Raw genomic sequence first — 19,604 nt, 5'->3', positions numbered from 1 at the left:
CGAAGAGGAGGACGGAAGGAGCAGCGCGCTATCGCACAGCTGGCGTGGAGAGGAGGACGGAGGAAGTAGCGCGCTATCGCGCCGCTGGCGTGGAGAGGAGGACGGAATGAGAAGCGCATTATCGCACAGCTGGCGTAGAGAGGGGGATCAAGATGAGAGGTGCGGACGCCAACGGACAACGGACATAGCCCAGAGAAAAAGATGCTTCGCATTTCAAACGTCTATGCCGCCGTCACAAACTATTTCCCGTCATCAATAACCCGGGTCATTAAAACCATCGTAAGAACACAAAATTGAGTTTTTGTAACAATAAAACCTAAATTCATGGATATTTGCACATTTGGAGGCAATAATGAGCTTTGAAATATCTCCTCACAAAAGCAAAGTGAAGTGTTAGGCTTCCATTCTTTAATACAGTACCGCATAATTGAGTGTTCGTTTTTGTATTTAACGATTTTAAACAAAAGAACCACTGGCCTGTCAAATTATGTCCCGGAATAAGGATTCTGATTAATTATCCCAACTATTTTTTTCCTGAATAACATACTGGGTCTTCATGGGAAATATGGCTCCTGTGAGAGACGTTTATTATTAAAGAGATTCGCATATTGTCTGAGAAACTACAATTATTACCCAGCTATTTGAATGCAACAATGGGGCCTTGTGTCAGGTTTCTAATTCACAAACCACTCAGAGAATATTGCTCAAGCCGCAAGTATGGCAGTGACGCTCCCACGTTTAGTGAATTGCGTGAGTTTAATAGGCTTTATTCTCTTGATTTGTTTTGAACATACTCAAAACTTTCAAATATTTTTTTTCAATCGCGTTATTGGAGTAAGATGCACGACCTAATGACTGACGCCGTGTAGCATTTCCGTTCCAGCCGTGAAGGAACTGAACAAATTCTTAGTTTACTTAGTTGAAAGGTTAAACAACTCACAGCTTGCATGTGACGTCACCACAGCCCAATCTGGAGTACTGCTCTCAGCTTTCCCAGTGCTACTCGAGATAAGAGCGGCAGATAAGTTCATGGCCTTCCACAGTCCAAGCGGTCCTCCAAGATGGCCGCAACAGTGACGTTAGTGCAAGCTATGTATACCAACAGGCTGGTTTACAGTGGCCTTATTTTCACTTGCAGATCTCGGATATTTTATTCGCTAACTACTATACCTCTTTTTATGAATAAGTGCTGTACCCTGAAGTATGCACGTGAGCAAGTTCGCACTGCATAATAACGATTTTAAGTGCGAAGGAATTGCGACAAAGTATGTAAAGTACCGGGACATGCGCTAACTGCTGGAAGTTGGCGAATGTTCTTTTCCTTTACGTCTTTCCTCTGACCTTGTGCTTGAAATACTTATAATAACCGAAGGTGTCTGAGATTGAAATTGCGCACCATTTTTACAGTGTTTTTACCGCTATAAAAAATTTTAAAAAATTGACGACTTTTACCTCGAAAAGTTTCTCCACGTTGCATGGTGTACGCCTAAACAAGCTACGGACTATTGTTCTGAACATTGTTGAAGATCGCTTGCAGAGTTCACGAATATTGCAGCTGGCGGTCCTTTGTTTCAAAATGTAGCAATAAACAATACATAAATTTTCCAACCACCTTCCCTTTGACATTGAACCCTAAATAATGCTTCTAAAAATGGTACCGGAGAGAACGTCTTAAGCCTTTGCCAATGACCCGACGTTGTTGCAGGTTTCAAGGAGAGCTTCAAAGTTGCATAATTTGAATGCTCATAAGGTGCTGCTGATATGTGGCGTTCACTAATTTTGTCTATACTAGTTCTTTCCTTTGGGCACGCTGCTACATGGCTTACCTTGGAAGATTTGTATCACGTGAGTTATTTGTGTTGCGAAGAACTCAAAAGCCGAAAGATAGGCCTTTCTTTTTACGGAGAACCAAACGGTTTTTAGTTTTGCAAACCCAAGTTAACCGTGTAGATATTAAACGCAATGAATCTGAATGGATTCAATCACAAATATGTAGTCATAAACCTAAAATATAGCCGTGATTTGATATAGCTACGTAAAATGATATAGCTGCGATGACGCCTAGAGCACAGCTGTAACGCTTGGCTCGTCCCATTGCGCAGGTTGGTTTGAAAGCCAAGTGTCTTGTTGTTTCAAAAAAGCGTCGTTGCTGCTGCCAAGATTGTTGTATTGTTTGTAAAAAGTGTGAGATGACGAAAACTCCTCGTGCCAGCGATAATCGCGATGTACGGGCCAAAATGCGCGAAATGGTCAAAAGCATGACTCACAAAAACAAAGTTTTTGAGGACTTTAGAAAAAAGTTGGCTACTGTTGTCAAAGAAAACAAGGAGATAAAAACGAAACCGAGCGACTGCGGCAGCAATTAAACGAAAATGAAAAACGCCTCAAAGAGCTAGAAAAAAAGATGATGCATAACGAGCAGTATTCTCGCCGTTGCAATCTAGAACTGAAAGGAGTCATCGAGACTTATTCTGAGAATCTCACGGAATTGGTTGTGAAGGTTGGCACCGCCATCGAGGAGACAGTGTTACCTGAGGACATTAAAGCATGCCACCTCGTGCCTACGCGTAATGCGGAACATCATCACATCATAGTCCAGTTTAAGAGCCGCCAGAAACGAGACCAGGTTCTGGAAAAGGCTAGAAAGAAGCGCATCACTAACGGCTTCTTGGGGCGATGTGGTGAACCAGGCGTGAATGCGGATGGCTCTTCCCCCTTAGATAACAGTGCTCCTGTCTTCGTTACGGAACACCTATGCCAAAGCCAGAAACGCCTAATATCTTTGGCCATAGCAAAGAAGCGAGAAACGAACTGGCGGTACGTATGAACCCGAAATGGCAAAATATTGGCATGGAAATCTAATGGCGCAGATTGCATTCACATCGACACAGTAGGTGACCTATCTAAAATTTTGTAGGCCATAGTACGTATCCCTCACATGCATAGCTTGTCTCGTCGGCGTGATTTCGGCGTCTCATGACATCCTCTTTCAGGAATTCGTGCAACCACGATGTATTAAGTTGTGTGCTCGTGCGAAAAAGACCACCTCTCTTATTCATCTCAACACCCGTTCATTATAAAAAAAATACGACCAATTTGTTTCTTCCTTGATCAGTTTTTATTTAGATTTAACGTCATTATGCTCACGGAGACTTGGTTTAAGTCCTTTAACAGAGAACCTACATTACCAGGTTACAACTGTTTCTCTGCCAACCGCACCAATTCGCGTGGCGGTGGCATCGCCATCTATATTTCTTGCGACGCAGGCTTTTTTGAGGAAGTGCCCCATTTCTCTTCGGTAACCGAAGATTATGAAGCTCTTTGTGTGCAGCAACATGACGTGCTTTTTTGTGCGTTGTATCGGCCTTTTTCAGGTAACACTGAACAGTTTAAAAGCTTTGTAGATGGCCTACTTGAGTATGCGTCCTACAAAAAGCGCCAGTTGCTCCTTGGCGGAGATTTTAACATCAACAGCTTCTTGGCAATAGCTCATGTTCAAACGACATGATTCACCGCATTGTTGCTTGCGGGTTTAAAAACGTTATCCAAACACCGACTCGTCTAACCGTTACAAGTTCCTCTATTCTGGACCTACTTATTACTAATTATGACACGCCTGTTACGGCAGCGGGCAGGATTAACTCTGATTAAAGCGACCATTCCCCGGTGTTCTTGGCCTACTCGGAATGCGCATCACGACGTAAACCGATAGCTCCTAAGATTAGCTATCAAAGCATCACTGATTGCGGCCTGGAAAAGCTCCGAAATGGTATACTCTTCAGTAACTGGAGACAAGTTATGAACAGCACCAATGCAGATAATGCGTACAATTCTTTCTTGACCATATTCACTAAGCACTACAATACTTGCTTTCCAATGAAAACTTTAGAGCCCCCAAGGCGTGTAAGAAAACGCCGGATCAATGTTGAACTTATTAAAATTATTGAAGAAAAAACAAACTGTATGGCTCATTCTTAAAAACACGAAACATTTCTACCCTCGTTTCCTTTAAGAAAATTCGAAACCGGGTGACCGCTGAGCTGCGCAAGGCGAAAACCATTTATTACCAGAAGCTATTTTATGAGGCTCAAACTTCGCGTCCACACCATGTCTGGAAAATTATCAATGATACCCTGAATTCCCGCACCGTGCCAAATGATAAATTTGAAATCATTGTTAACGGCCAAGCACTGAATAATACTGCTCTCTCCGAACACTTCAATGCTCATTACATCAACACCATTCCTAGTACCGTACCTCCCAGTGTTCCATCGTACCGTGTTCAGTGCGACATTCCTGATACCGTGTTCGTGCAGCCAACAGACTTTTGAAAAGTGCAACGCACTTTTGAGTTCCTTAAAAATAGCAAAAGTGTCGATGTTGACAATATAGAGATTATCCCCGCCAAACATGTCCTCGACGTCATCTGCTATTACCTAGTTCATATTTATAACCTTGCCCTGAAAACCGGATGCTCCCCAGCTAACATGAAATGAGCGAAACTGTCGGTTATATTCAAAGGAGGGGACAAGAACGATGCCGCCAACTACAGGCCTATATCGGTTCTTCCAATTTTTTCAAAGGCTCTAGAAAAAATTATTCTGTCCCGCCTTAATGCTTTCTTTCTAAACACAAAATTTTGTCTCAATGCCAGCATGGCTTCAGGAAAGGCTATTCGACCGAGTCCGCCCTCTTAGTACAGAAGGAATTGGTAGTAAAAAAAACATTGAAGCTTAGACTAACTCTGGGGATATTTGTTGACTACAGCAAAGCTTTTGACGCACTAAATCACAATATATTACGTCAGAAATGAAATCAGTAATGAATTCGTGGGGTGCCGCATTCACTTATGCAATCTTATATCAACGGACGTGAACACTGCGTGGCGATAAATGGGTATCAGTCGTCATTTCAACAAATATGGTGCGGTGTACCACAAGGAGGTGTTTTGGGCCTTTTTTATTTACGTATACGTGTATGATCTTGTAGCGCCGTTTTGTCAGCGCTCTTATCCGGCGCCAAGGTGCTAGCTATTAAAGACGACGACAATAAAGAGACGAGCTGCGCGTGCTGGGTGCATGAGCACGCACTGGCAGTTCGATTCCAAAAGCCTGCCACGCTGGTACTCTCTCTCTTGCGCTGCACTGCTACCCCGCGGTTCCCGACAGTGGTGACCCGGACTAAGACATGACCGACCCCAGCAACCTCGCGCCATCGGGCCCTCGCAGGTGCATGCAGCACCTGCGACTGGTCCCGCCTTGGTCTTCTGACGACCGCATCTTTGTGCATCCCGACTTGGCGTCTTCGACACACGTTTTCCTCAGGCGAGACGCTGTAAAGGCGCCTCTTACTCCCTCCTACGACGGGCCGTACCGTGTCCTCAACAAGACCCAGAAGTCCGCCACCATACTGTTGAATGGCCGAGAAGAAGTCGTCTCGTTGGACCGCCTCAAACCGGCTTACCTCGAGACGCCACCCAACGAACTCCGCTTAGACATCACAGGCATAGACACTCAACTCCTCGCCTCCAAATCCAACGTTCATCTGCCTCGCCGTCACGTGAGGTTCGACATTCCGTCTGGCCGGGGGGCCCTGTAGCGCCGTTTTGTCAGCGCTCTTATCCGGCGCCAAGGTGCCGGCTATTAAAGACGACGACAATAAAGAGACGAGCTGCGCGTGCTGGGTGCATGAGCACGCACTGGCAGTTCGATTCCAAAAGCCTGCCACGCTGGTACTCTCTCTCTTGCGCTGCACTGCTACCCCGCGGTTCCCGACAATCTCATTTGCATCGATAACCGTTCACTATTTGTCTTTTATGCTGACGACACGAGCCTTTTTCTGTCCTCAGATAACGTTACTGACTTGTTCTCTGCTGAAAATGCTGTTCCAGATAAACTGCGCGAGTGGTCCCAAGCAAACGGCTTAATAATCAACACAAAAAAGTCAAAAGCTATCTTGTTCACACCAAAAAATAAACGTGTATCCGTTACGGAAGAGCTTTATCTTGGTAATTCTAAAATCGATTTAGTAGAGCAACACAAAGTTTTGGGGGTGGTGCTTTCACGTCACATGAGCTGAGATGCACACTTCCAAATGTTGACCAAACAATTATCTTCTGCTCTGGGTGTACTCTATCGGTGCCGGGACTTCTTCCCACTCAGTATCAAACTTAAAATTCACCACTGTATTTTTAGATCACGTTTAAACTGTTACACGTTGGTTTGGGACACCACAACAAAAAATAATAATACCACCCTAAAGTTCTTAGAGAAGAAGTCCGTTCACTGCATTAAAAACGTACACTACCTTCATCCCACTCGAGCACTTTTTGCACAGCATAAATTAATAATAATCGATAATCTATACGATTACCGCCTGCTTTTCCAATTCTAGTTTTCTGATGCTCTCAATCAGCAGTTCCTGAAGCGATTATCTTGCCTAACAATCCGGACCCAGAATTACTAAACTCGCAAACCTGATATGTGGCTAGTACCATATCGCCGAACTAATTACTTTTTCCAAGCTTTGCACATAACATTCTGTCCATATTAAACAGAAACAGCGTCGAATTTTCAGGGCGGACGTTTACGCGACATGCCCTTCGTGATGCTTATGTCAATAGGTAAATGTTGTGTACAGAGTTTTATTCGCACATTTTGTCGGTCTGTTTGTTGAATGCTTTTAGTAAGTGTAAAGTACGGGAAATGGTTTGTCGGCGATTGCCTGCTCCCCTTCTGTTGCAAATTCAATGCTGCTTTTACACAGATGTTTTTTTTTTTCAAAAATAGACTTGGTATATTACGTGATTGTATGAATTTTGTTGTTTTTAATTATCACTGTATGCATGCACGTCATTGAAGTTTATATTGGGCCCCCTGGCCCCGTCAAGCTGCGTATAGCAGCTTTTCTGCCAGCGTGACCTTCAACATTGTATTGTTGAAAATAAAATTTGATTTGTTTTGATTGGATTTGAATTATGTGTAAGAAAACCTGTGGTGTTGTCCTGAGTTAACGCAACTGATTCATATTAATTGTATTTTATGCTATATCAAGCACAAAAGGCAAGTTGTGTAAGCTATAGAACACAAAATAAGAAGTATCTGCACTTTTTTTGGCTCTGGTGAAACCGCAATAATACCCCCTGATAAAACATCCGTGTTCGCTCGTGTAATATTATTGCCGTAATTTTCGTAGTAGTAATAGTAATTTTATTAGTAGAAAAACTGCTGACGGTTCCACTTATGCTCCTAAATTAGGGAATTGAAAATTACCAGCCGCCCTATTTTTATTCAGACCAATATACGCGCCTGAAACATGGCAGTAGTGAACGGCTTGCTTATAAAAAAAGATTAAAATGTGGTCTGAGGAAGTACTACAATTACATGCATAATTTGAGGGCTTCCAGAATTTCATGCAAAGTTTTCCCATTCAGGCTCTGCTGAGTGGTTATTTCTGAAAGCGCAACTGTAGCTGATAGGCTAGCCATTCTGGCGAGTTCCGGAAGCGTAAGAACAGCTGTTAGGCTCATGCTTTATTTGAAGCCTAGTTGAAATATTTCAGTCCGTTTTTTTAATACGTGGTAATTTGATAGAAAAGGGGAAAGCAATGACTGCCGACGTACAATTTTTCCGTTACAGTTCTTCAAAACTTATCTTTTCAGTGTATTTTGTGAATCAGGACATCTAACTCCGGCGTCCTTTTGCTCTGGCGTAGTGTGTAGTTACCGAACGTACCTTATTAGCACAAGCGTTGAGATGCGGTGAAGATGACAATACTGCCAATTTTTTCTCTGTCTTTCTCTAATGTTTCTCAAATCTTTGACTGTCTCCACAGATGGCACGGCTGATTTGTGGGTAAAGAGGAGTAGCTAAGAATTGACGGTAAATTTTTGTCAGCTATGGTGTATTGAAAAATTCTTATAGAATGGTAAAATTGGTGGTGGGAATTAGAAAATTATATAAGGATGCCTAGAACCCTCGAAGATTTCAAAGACAAAGCCAAGTTGGACCTTCCCCCGATATGGGCATCTTTTTGTACCCCGCCGCGGTGGCTCAGTTGCTAAGTATTTGTACTTCTGAGTCCAAGAACGCCCTTCAGAGTCCTAGCCGCGGAGTCCTATTTCTGCTGGAGGCATCAAGGGACAACGAAGGCCAGTGACGAGTTCGGTTCAAACGAACGTTCAATTTGCCCGTAGCCCTGTGAGTGTTTATTCGGTGGTGAAATAACCTTTAATTTCTAAGAAACTACGAATAAAAAAACGCATTTCGTCCATTGCGCCTGTTTATACCGTTTCGCGTGATGCAAACGGAGACGGGACGTTCTCACACGGTGGTGTGGTTTAGCAGAATAAATATGCCTACCAAGCGAAGCATAAGGACCGAAGGAGCCACTGGTCGCGCTCTCGATGCATACGACAAAGCCACTTGCGCTCCGTACACATCCATATACCTGCTGCCTTGTGTGCCCCAATCTTCGTACGGCAGGGCACGTGCGTTGGTACTTAAACAATGTGGATGTGTCACGGACCCTTTATTTTACCTACGAACTGTCTGAAACAGCAAACGCAGCGAGAACACTGCAGTATCGATAGAAATACTAGGGTGTTCGCCGCTTCGACGCAATACGTTTGACTACGCGGCGACATGTGTTAGTTACACTTGTAAGAGCGCCCAATGCCTCTTGTGGAAACGGGCCTAGGTGCTGCTGTGTACGAGCACCTGAATGGCGACCCCGGTTCGTTGGCGTGTTATTACTGCGCAGTCATGTGTGTACCTGCATCCAAATACTCGAAAAAGACATTTAGATATATGACTCCACAGATGCCGTTACGTAGAGTTGCCTTTTTATGCGCAGAATTGAAGGCCACAAGCATGCAACTACGCCGCAGCTTTTATAAAACTACGCCGAACCCGCTATCACCATCGAAACAACCCCGACGCTATGGCATGGCTGCTTGCAAATGTCGCATTGCTTGAAATGGGCCTGTACATTGAAAGTTGTTTATGAATTAATAATGTTATAATCAACGAAATATGTTACCTGTTTCTTTGAGAGCTTGTATGTCACTTGACACTGAGCACATCCGCTCAGTCACTCTTTCTGTCATCTCTGCTGGGTGACTGATAGTTTCATTTATTTAATATTTACGACAATATTTTTATGGTAGTGCACCTGACACTGGTGTATTCGTTTTGGGGGGACTCTGATATACCTTTTGACAAACTTAGGTTTTGTCGTCAGTGTCCCTTTAGAGCAAAAATGCCCGTGCCTTTTTCTTAAATAGCGAAAACACACGTGAAATATCCCTAGGTGGTCGAAATTAATCCGCAGCCCTCCATTACGGCAGGCTTCATTCCTGTGTACGGCCTCCGCTTTAGAATTCGTAATCAGTCAAACCTTTATACCTCTGCTACACGGTCCTTTTAATGCCCTTCGGAAGGCCTTGAACCGGCTGCCATTCGAGTGCACCATTGTAATTACAAAATGGAGCCGTTGTGGGCGAGAGTAAAACTGTAAACAGAAGGCTACCGTGTGGCACAGGCGTTATTTAAACATTACGGAGGTGCCCGTCCACGCCTAAGCAGACTTCTGGACAGCACTTTCCCATGTTTGTTTCGTAGCCTCAACATCGCCAGGAGTTACTCGTGTTCACCTCTTTAGATGGCTCTTCTTGCACGTAAGATTGTGCTTGACTCCGCTTTAGCGCTCCCGTTTTTTCCCCAGTGGGCTATATCGCCCTTTTCAGAGCACTCTTCTGAATCTTCGGCTCTTCCATTCCTGCTACTTTTTAAAGCGGCAGTTTATTTGCCTTTTATGGGTTGCTGCGGGTGTTCCCTGGCCGACTGTGCCGCTGGGTGTCTGGTATATTCTCTTCCCCGCCGCTCCGATGGTGAGAAGGAACATAGTGGGTTTCTGTCAAAAACAACAAAAGGACTGCATATCGACGCATATATTGGCGTCGCAGTCCCCAAGGCAGTTCACCGTTACCGCAGAGCCGAGGAAATTTTGTCACCTTTTGCGTTGGCGTGCGCCTCCAGCTGGCCTGGAAGGGGTTCGACGGCAAAGTACGCACAACGAGCACATGAAAATGAAGGATCATAATTGCTAAAAAACAGTACCGGAACATCGAGGATAGCCAGGCGTGCCAAAATTGTCACGCCTAAAAGTAGTGTCTTCGCGACAGGAAAACATGGCCCAGACCGCGACTGTATGCTGGGCATGCTGGCTCTAATACGTGAGTGATAGCAACAACGCTTTGTGGGAATCAAAGATCATGACTGTTGTGAGAGCTACGCAGAAAAGTGACAAGTGAAATGAAATTGACACTCGTACATTCGCACCAATCCATTTAGGCCACGACGGCCGTGCAATCATTTCCCATTTTGCTGCTTGTCATCATAAAACATCGTTTTACAAGGATGAATGTGTGATTATGTGGGTTAAACCAAGAGTTTTACTTCGCAGGATCGTTCGCTCGCACTAACACTTTCTGTGAAATCATGTCTCCTTCCTAAGTTTTTTTGTACCTTTTGCGTTCCATGATACACTGATATGTACGGCTTTCACCTCCAAATTTAGACATGATGGACGGATTCCTAATACTAAGTGCGATTTATTATTATGGCTTCCATGGGCAATATTCAGAAACCTGCGAGAGTAAGGTTTCTGAATATCCCGTCGGGTCCGTCGTATTCTGGGAAACAAGAGCTAATCGCAGGAGGTTCTTTTGTGCGGCATGAAACAAAGCAAGTAGTTTAGTTTTACATGGACACCGGGCATTTGTTATGAAAAAAGGCACTTGGGAAGCGTTTACTTTGTTTATTTCGAAAGGAGAGGTAACGAGCTGGACGCAGCTTACGTTAAAGCAAGAGCTAATAGCAGATATCTTTGCTTGCAGTGCCTGTTCGAGGTGAAAAAAAGAGCATGCACTTATTCCTCTAAGGTCGCCGTACTTCGCTTCAAGCATTTTAGAGAACCTGCATTTTGCACAGACAGCATCAGTCCCCTGATGTATCGTTTGGGTTCAGCCGTCAAACGAAGTGACTGGTGAAAGCGTGTCCTCCCTGAAAAACAGGGGCACAGCGGCTTACCAAGACATGTTTCTTGTATGGGACAGTAATCTTGTGTTGCACCGAGGCTTCATCAACGTTCGCGGAAATCACATGATGAATTCAAAGCAGGTTTTGTCAATTTGAATCCCTGGAAAACCAAGTGGAGTTTTTACGCACAACATGACTTTTTTTGGAGCTCAAATGATTTGATAAACTTTCCTGCTGCTTTTTTCTGTCCCAATCACCACTTTACCTTCGCCTCCGCTGGCGCAACTTACATTACACGATTATGCAGATAACTTCCGCGTTCACTTAACGTGCCCGCAACTTTTTAGGGTAGCGCGGCCTTTTCTGTATCGCCATGCCTTTCTTAGGAGCTCATGCTACTTGCATTGAAACCGTAACCTATTATTTTCAACGCCGCTTACTGAGATACAGATAGACGGAATCACTTTATTTGGCCACAGCCTAGGCGAGTAGGCCGGATACGTCTCCGTCGTTCATCAGGCAGCATGGCTCCTTTTGGGTGGAGGTTCAATGCCGTCGTCGAAGCAGGCCAGGCCTTTTTTTATATCGAGGTTTTGGTCCCGAAGGAAGGCCTCATAGCGCTTGCTGGTGCTAAGGTGATGGTAAGAAGAACGGCATGGAATTGGTGCCTGGATAGGGAGAGGCTATCACAGGCCCATATTATGCGGTACCGGGATGCGCGAAATCCTGAAAAATACGGACATGCTTGCATGTAGATTAAAAAAAACGGTGACACAATGACCAGGGGTTGGGAGGTAAAACTTGACTGAAGTACGTCGTCGTTCCATAATCAAAAACCAGCCGTTTTTCTTGCGTTCGCAGCCACCTTTATGATTTTTTTAGTGAAACGTAGGGATGTAGTAAAAACGCCCTAGAAGTAGGACAAAGAAAAAGAAACTCTAGCGTGAGCTGAACCTGCGAAAGGGGAATATTTTTTTTTTTTTTTTGCGCAAAACATTTAAAATTTAGAAACCAGGTCAACGTCATCTAAACATGAGAAGAAACTTTTCAGACATTGGCTTTTCGTGCGAGAAGTGCATGGGCACAGCGTAGAAATTACAGTTGTTGTATTAAATTCTATTTGGTAGCATTCTCAAACCATTGTACCCTAGGTGCTAATTCGGCCACATGTTCTGTAAGGTTTCCTCGGAGGTTATTGCTGAGGCTACCAACGTCATAACATTTGTTTTCTTTCAGTTCTAGAAAAGTACAGACCCAGTAATGATACGTACTATTGTGAAAATTCCAATGGGTATTTATGATTTGAGCGCGACGTCATCATACAGGTTGTTTTCGCATGGTTTCAATAAAGCACAAGCTCCGCCGGTTTTCTATAACCACACGCCTCCATTAGAAGAACATGTATAGACAGGAGGTGGAAATATGTAATTTAGTGCAATTTTACTCGTAAATGAGACAAGTAACAAATAGTACACATATTTTACACGCTTTGGTATCTCGACCAACCATGCTACCACCGTGTGATGCCGTTGATATGGTCAATGTTCACAGAGGTTATCAGAGCGAATCTTTATTGTTATCTCTGATGGCATCTGTAACACGAGATTGCGGGAATGAAAGAGAAAAAGCTCCCCTTCGCCGGAATCGAGCATGAGTCCTCGTGTTATGAAGCCGGAGTCTATCTGATTCGTCTATTTTGACATTGTCGAAGCGGCTTCGAAAGTATAGATGGCAAACAAAGAATCCGTCACGACAAAGCTTCGCGCTCCACCATTGTCGGCATTTGTCGGATGGGTACATCATTTTTTGTAGTATTTCCAGTTATCATATACTTCAGAAAGATCCAAACCTAACCTTTGCACGTCATTCTACAAATGATTACTTCGTGCTATTCCTGATGTTTTGGCTCGGAGAGTAATTCAAGTTACACATATTTTTTGCAGGCTTTGGATACTACCAGTCCAATATGGGTCTTCGTGCAAACTGTAGAACCGATTATTGAGGGAAAAAGGGTTGAATGCCTCGCATGGAAAAAAGTACACTTGTCAAGGAAAAAATACGAGTGTATAGAAAGTTTCGTTAGAGGTGACTATACGTAAGTACACTTTCACTGGAGGGGTCACGTTAACATGAATGGTAATTTATGCCTAAATACAAGTTGTGCCACCCAGTCGCCATATATCTTACATAAAATTGTCCAAAAAGATTTACTATAACTTGTTTCTTTATGAAATCTCGAAATGGTATCCTTCTGCAAGTTTTTTCAGGCGTCATTATTTTAGTAGGAAGCAGTTCGGCGTGCGTTATTGTGGTTTGGCAAATGCGTCGGCGTCATAACCGAGCAGACGAAGACAAGAAGAAAAAAATTCCCCGCATTTCCCCGAGGGGAAGAATGTGAAAGTGCGAATGCACGAGTTGAATTTGCGCGGTTCGGTAATGTTCGCGAAAGAGAGATCACACACACACACACACACACACAACTACAAAGAAAGAAAGATGCATTTATTCAGAGACACCTATTTGTGTTGTCGTTGTACTTGATTGCTAGAGCGGATCTCAGCTTTGAAATTTCGTGTCAGTACTCCTTTAAGCGGGTGCATTAGCCCTTCTCACGCCCGATTATTGGCCAATCCCCCACGTGGGTATGTGCCATGTCAGCGGCCAGGCAGCGCGCGCCCATCTCCCCCCGTTGCCAAGGAAGACGAGGAGATTCCTGGCCAATCCCCCACGTGGGTATGCTATGCGGACATCGCCGGTGGACGCAGGTTCAGGGTCGCTTAAGAAGTGCATCGCACTTAAAAGGCGGAGGAAAGTTGATGAGAGTGTGAGGGGTAGGGAAGTATGCTGAGCCCGCGTTAGATTCTCCTCGGCGGTGACGCATGGTGGAAATGGGAGAGGGAGGCAGTCAGACATGCTGGTTTGTTTTACTTCGCCTTCGTAACTCCTTCGCCCTGACTCTGATTCTATGCTGGGTTCCTTACTTTTCACGAAGTGCCTTTTTTGTCCCTTGAGATTCAGTATTACCTTGCATTGGCAGATCCTGTGGTCGGTGCTCCGAACCTTATTTAAAACATCTTCTTTCTGCAAAATACCTGGGCGGCCACTTGAAATGAAGAAGATTTCGCCTTTTTTTGTTTTAGCATCAGGAAATTTTTATATCCATTTCCTATTCCTTCGTTTGTAGAAGAATGTGTTCTTCAACAGTAGAATATTTCTCTCGGCCAGTCCCACCAGTATATCTCCCCCACTGTTGTCATTGCCCATTTCAAAGTTTCCAACTGAGCTTTCCCCGAATTGCTTATTACCGAGTTTTGCGTTAAAGTGACCCATCAGATTCGTGAGCTGTATGGTGCCCTTCTTAATTTCTGATTCATTCCACGTCGTCGTAGTGAAGTTCTACGCGTTACGATCGTAGCTAGTTCCTGGCGTGTACGCCTGTGCTATCTTTAACCTGCGATGCTTATGTAGCTTGATCACTGCGGCTGCGACTATTTCATTATTGCTGAAGAATTCTACGTTAACTTGAAGCCTTCTCTTGTTCTTTTAACTTCCTTTAACCCAATTATATCCCAGCTAGTGCCCCAGAGCACCTGAATTAGTAGAGCTAAGCTTGCCTCCCTAGAAAGGGTTCGTACAATTAACATCACCAAGGTCCAGTTCATATGCAGCCTGTCTGGACCCAGACAGTTTTAGCACCCTCTGCTATACGACTGGGCTGACCCCACCGAGGTCGGGTGCTCTACAGAAGCTCCCGACGGGGGACTGAGTGCCGAAATTTTGATTTGGCAAATCTTAAGAGGTGCCGGCCGACTACTAGACAACTGTGGCCAGATCTGCTGTTATACGAGAAAGACTTCACATTATGGTGAACCTATCTTGTGTAGCCTCTCAGGTACCCGAGATGATGGTTACTACCGCAGAAGCCAGCACTACATACCTGCGTTGGATGAGCTCATGGAGACAGACGAAGGCAACCAGGCTGTGGAAAGTGCCAAGCCTAAGCATGGTATATTATCAATAGCCAGCGTGTCCGAGCGTGGCATTACCTCGGCTGGCATTATTGGCAGTTGTTTGGGAAAGGTCACAAGCCAGCAATTGGTGAAGCTCTCGAAGGCCCGTACGGAACACTGCTTTGCAAAGCATATTACCAATATAACTCGTATGCGTGGCCTCCATGCTATTTTTGTGCAAATTTCTGACTTTCTGGCCAGTAATTATGGCCATTGCCTATTATTCTATGAGTTGCATCATGGCCTGAGTTCTGCTTTATACTTTATACTACACGGAAAATCATTTATAGTACGCAAAATAGGTTTTTTTCTGTAGAATGACACGTATAAAACAGAAATCAAGCTGCATGGTACAAATAGTACACTGCATCAACTTTGAGACGCAATTACCTGACTTCCCAAAAACCGTTGAGCAGCATAACACAACAGACCTCTTTGCTTCCTTTTTTATTATGCACATGAAATTAACAAGACAATTGACTTAACGGTGACAAGAATGCGAAATAACTTTGTTCAAAACTTAAAACTCGAAAGCAAAACACAAATAAAATAGGAGACAAAAAATGGAAAAGCTCATGAAGCCTGAACCGATTACTGCTGTGTTTAGCTGCTTCAGATGCGTAAAAACGGAAACAGAAGACCCTATTTTTCAGTAATTAGCCGATCTGAAGCTCACAATATGTCGTGAAACAACACAATTTTAGAATAGTCCTGCTTGGAGCACCTGGTGTCCGTGCTGCATCTCCCACTTGCCCACGGTAAACACCTTTAAGTTGTAGCGCCTGTAATAAGTAAGAAAAATTGTTTAAAGGGTAGCTCCAAAATGCTGTGAGCATAATATATGCTTTTTCTTTGATTGCCGAGGTCTGCCTTTACACTTTTATTAGACTTCACTGGTCTTTCCCGACAAGTATTGAACTCATTTCACTTAGCCGCTTCTGTCTCCGCACAGCCCTCCAAAATTAAAACCGCAGTCAAGTGGCCGAAGAAATCTAAGTGTTTGCACACATGACAGTAGCCTTTTCTGGAGAATGTTTGGGAGAGAATCAACATTAAGAATGAATATGCGTAGAAAGCAATCGCGGAATCAGGAAAGAGACAGCAAAAGAAGAGAATCCGGCGTTCCATCTAAGGATACAGGGTTCACTTTGCTTTTGAAGGAAGCATTCTTGCCGGTATTGGATACGCGTTTTTGTTAACATAAGAACTGTAAGCATTTTTATGCTAGATCAGCATTCAAGGCTAATATAGTGAACACCCTGCTTGTGCCCATAAATGATGCATTTCCAAGTTGGCAGGAACGTCATCCCGAAAGCACGAGTTTTGTTTTTGGGGTTGTATGATCATTCATACCAAGCATTTTATCAATGGCTTAATACACTTTATTCGGTCGTTTGTTCTTGTGCAGGGTATGGGAACGCCTTTACGGAAATTTGTCTTCACCACGGTGGGGTAATCCCACGCTCACCGTGTCCCTTAACCCACGTAAGTGAATGGCTAGGCCTACTGCGAGATCGATGTATCGAGCATAGGCGTCCTGAACATTCTATTTTTGTCAGTAGAAAAGCACGATCTCATTCTTTTCTATTTCAAAAGAAAATATATTTGCAACGGTATTTTCAGATAATACTTGATGCCAAGGAATGGCGTCTGAGAAGCTCTTTAGTAACGTAAAAATATACTTTTAATGATTTTTATGCCGTAACTCAAAAGTACCCTGTAATCATGTCGCGAATGATACATAAGATATTTTCGGGCGCAAATATATTCGTAAAACTTACACACTTCTTCTAGCTTGTATATTCATATACAGAGTTCACCAAATAAAAATAAAATGGTTGTAGCTTAGGCGCGGGAAGTCGCATAATTTTTACACCCTTGATTTCAGAAATTTCTCTGTGGTTGACTAGATTCTAGGTATAGAACTACTCGAAATTATTTTCGGTATTAAACTGAGAACACCAACTCACAGTGTTTTGTGTCGCAAAGGGCGCTCAAAACAACAAAAAAGAGGACCGCGCTGATGCATTTGCTGCCCCCGAGCTTTTTGTGAGGGGGGGCGGTTAGGCTATGTTAAATCTTTTTTCGTATTTCGTTGCACGTTAAAATGGGCTGGTTTTCTGTAGTAACAATGGCAATCCAATTTTTTAGTGTAACTAAGATAATAACAACGGCGACGTTCCTTCTTCCTGGAACCTACAAGACGCCATAACCGGCCCGACCAGAGGATGGCAGTGGGGAATTCCCCTACATACGGTGCTGGGTTGTGCGCTGTTGCCCGGGTTACGTTCTGTAGCTGCATTGCTTTGATGGTGCAAGCATTGCCTGCGCTACAAACAACGACTGTATTACAGAACCTTCGCGCCTGTATTGCCTGACATTGGTTGCTGAGTGAGTCTAGGCATCGATCTCGTCTTCGTGCGCGCGGTAGAGGCTTTGCTTACGTGGCCACAATATGGGTAGTTTATAGTGCGAAATATTATTCAATTACTTTACCAGCTTTCCACAAAATATTTGTAATCTGCTAAAGCTTCAATTCATCTACACATTGGTAAAATATATATATATGACATATGTGACATTCTTAATTATTATTGTGGTTTAGGAATAAAAAAATTACACCATCTTCCAGAGGGGAACCCTAAGGTGCTGCAAAGGATCGCGGAGTTCCCTTTATTTTCACTTGCCTTGGTTACCCACATCGCGTTAACGTTGTTGGAAACTCCGCGATGCTTCTCATCACCTCAGGGTTCCCCTCTGACAAATCGCTCTGTTAACTGGTTGGCGGATGCTGATTGAACTTGTGTCAGCCAATCCGCTAACGGGACTGTCGGTACTCATCAGACGCCGGAGCGAGACATCCGACGAAGCAATTGAGGCAGCGGCGCGTGCACACGATTATATATAGCACTGGCGCGAAGAGGAGGACGGAGGGAGCAGCGCGCTATCGCACAGCTGGCGTGGAGAGGAGGACGGAGGAAGTAGCGCGCTATCGCGCCGCTGGCGTGGAGAGGAGGACGGAATGAGAAGCGCATTATCGCACAGCTGGCGTAGAGAGGGGGATCAAGATGAGAGGTGCGGACGCCAACGGACAACGGACATAGCCCAGAGAAAAAGATGCTTCGCATTTCAAACGTCTATGCCGCCGTCACAAACTATTTCCCGTCATCAATAACCCGGGTCATTAAAACCATCGTAAGAACACAAAATTGAGTTTTTGTAACAATAAAACCTAAATTCATGGATATTTGCACATTTGGAGGCAATAATGAGCTTTGAAATATCTCCTCACAAAAGCAAAGTGAAGTGTTAGGCTTCCATTCTTTAATACAGTACCGCATAATTGAGTGTTCGTTTTTGTATTTAACGATTTTAAACAAAAGAACCACTGGCCTGTCAAATTATGTCCCGGAATAAGGATTCTGATTAATTATCCCAACTATTTTTTTCCTGAATAACATACTGGGTCTTCATGGGAAATATGGCTCCTGTGAGAGACGTTTATTATTAAAGAGATTCGCATATTGTCTGAGAAACTACAATTATTACCCAGCTATTTGAATGCAACAATGGGGCCTTGTGTCAGGTTTCTAATTCACAAACCACTCAGAGAATATTGCTCAAGCCGCAAGTATGGCAGTGACGCTCCCACGTTTAGTGAATTGCGTGAGTTTAATAGGCTTTATTCTCTTGATTTGTTTTGAACATACTCAAAACTTTCAAATATTTTTTTTCAATCGCGTTATTGGAGTAAGATGCACGACCTAATGACTGACGCCGTGTAGCATTTCCGTTCCAGCCGTGAAGGAACTGAACAAATTCTTAGTTTACTTAGTTGAAAGGTTAAACAACTCACAGCTTGCATGTGACGTCACCACAGCCCAATCTGGAGTACTGCTCTCAGCTTTCCCAGTGCTACTCGAGATAAGAGCGGCAGATAAGTTCATGGCCTTCCACAGTCCAAGCGGTCCTCCAAGATGGCCGCAACAGTGACGTTAGTGCAAGCTATGTATACCAACAGGCTGGTTTACAGTGGCCTTATTTTCACTTGCAGATCTCGGATATTTTATTCGCTAACTACTATACCTCTTTTTATGAATAAGTGCTGTACCCTGAAGTATGCACGTGAGCAAGTTCGCACTGCATAATAACGATTTTAAGTGCGAAGGAATTGCGACAAAGTATGTAAAGTACCGGGACATGCGCTAACTGCTGGAAGTTGGCGAATGTTCTTTTCCTTTACGTCTTTCCTCTGACCTTGTGCTTGAAATACTTATAATAACCGAAGGTGTCTGAGATTGAAATTGCGCACCATTTTTACAGTGTTTTTACCGCTATAAAAAATTTTAAAAAATTGACGACTTTTACCTCGAAAAGTTTCTCCACGTTGCATGGTGTACGCCTAAACAAGCTACGGACTATTGTTCTGAACATTGTTGAAGATCGCTTGCAGAGTTCACGAATATTGCAGCTGGCGGTCCTTTGTTTCAAAATGTAGCAATAAACAATACATAAATTTTCCAACCACCTTCCCTTTGACATTGAACCCTAAATA

The 19,604-nt window shown here is 43.8% G+C and overlaps 1 long non-coding RNA gene across 1 annotated transcript; it reads left to right on the top strand.

Annotated features, from left to right (window-relative positions):
• Positions 1–1,690: 1,690 nt before the first annotated feature.
• LOC144151780 (uncharacterized) lies at positions 1,691–16,542 on the top strand. Its single transcript, XR_013318968.1, has 3 exons — positions 1,691–1,845; positions 12,983–13,134; positions 16,458–16,542. It is a non-coding gene; the product is annotated as an uncharacterized LOC144151780 (long non-coding RNA).
• The last annotated feature ends 3,062 nt before the right edge of the window (positions 16,543–19,604 follow it).

The sequence above is a fragment of the Haemaphysalis longicornis genome, unplaced genomic scaffold (genome assembly GCF_048455015.1).
Source record: "Haemaphysalis longicornis isolate Haplotype H1 unplaced genomic scaffold, Haemaphysalis longicornis Haplotype H1 scaffold_9, whole genome shotgun sequence".
NCBI lineage: Eukaryota > Metazoa > Arthropoda > Arachnida > Ixodida > Ixodidae > Haemaphysalis > Haemaphysalis longicornis.
The sequence above is the reverse complement of the archived record's forward strand: the minus strand, read 5'-3'. Positions and strand labels throughout refer to the sequence as shown.